The 957-nt window shown below is 44.7% G+C and overlaps 1 non-coding gene across 1 annotated transcript; it reads right to left on the bottom strand.

The window, feature by feature from the left end:
- Window positions 1-387: 387 nt before the first annotated feature.
- Window positions 388-491, bottom strand: LOC127739936 (small nucleolar RNA R71). The gene has a single exon (XR_008000678.1). It is a non-coding gene; the product is annotated as a small nucleolar RNA R71 (small nucleolar RNA).
- Window positions 492-957: the final 466 nt, after the last annotated feature.

The raw sequence follows: 957 nt of genomic DNA, 5'->3' as shown, positions 1-957 counted from the left end.
AATAATAATAATAATGCAAGGAGAATGCTTGGTGACTTCACAAAGCCAACGTCCAAGTTTGATGGAAGAAGCATCTCCTTTCCTGCCATTGGAGCCAATAACTTTGAGTTGAAACCTCAGCTAGTTGCTTTAATGCAACAAAACTGCAAGTTTCATGGACTTCCATCTGAAGATCCTTATCAGTTTTTAATTGAGTTCTTGCAGATCTGTGAGATTGTAAAGACGAATGGAGTTGATCCTGAAGTCTACAGACTCATGCTTTTCCCTTTTGCTGTAAGAGACAGAGCTAGAATATGGTTGGATTCACAACCTAAGGATACCTTGGACTCCTGGGATAAGCTGGTCACTGCTTTCTTAGATAAATTCTTTCCTCCTCAAAAGCTGAGCAAGCTGAGAGTGGATGTTCAAACCTTCAAACAAAAAGATGGTGAATCCCTCTATGAAGCTTGGGAAAGATACAAGCAGTTGACCAAAAGGTGTCCATCTGACATGTTTTCAGAATGGACCCTGTTCATACCCTGACCGGGCTCCTCCAACTCGGCAAATTCATGAAAGGTCCGACCTCGTCCTAAGGCTCACGCCTAAAGGTCGGACCTCGGGTCAATAAAGCAAGGAAGGCCCATCAAAAGGAACGCAGCCCAAAACCTAAAGGCCGAAAAGGCCTAGAAAAGGCGGTTCCACAAAGATAGAGATAAAACTCCCAAAGATAAGATAAGATAAGAATATCTTATCCAGGGAAGATCACGGCCAACTACTATAAATACACTGGAGCACCCAGGTATGGCATTCATTCCACATTCTACACATATCTGCTTGGACCCATGCTAACTTAAGCATCGGAGTGTCATTGCAGGTACAACCACCAACCACTCCACATATCAAGCTCGGGTCCCTGAACCCCCCACCTCGGGCCTTTCAAGACGACCGAGCTACACGTTTCAGGTAACCCCCGGAACA

The sequence above is a fragment of the Arachis duranensis genome, chromosome 6, assembly GCF_000817695.3.
Source record: "Arachis duranensis cultivar V14167 chromosome 6, aradu.V14167.gnm2.J7QH, whole genome shotgun sequence".
In the NCBI taxonomy this organism is placed as follows: domain Eukaryota; kingdom Viridiplantae; phylum Streptophyta; class Magnoliopsida; order Fabales; family Fabaceae; genus Arachis; species Arachis duranensis.
This window is presented reverse-complemented; position numbering and strand designations above follow the sequence as displayed.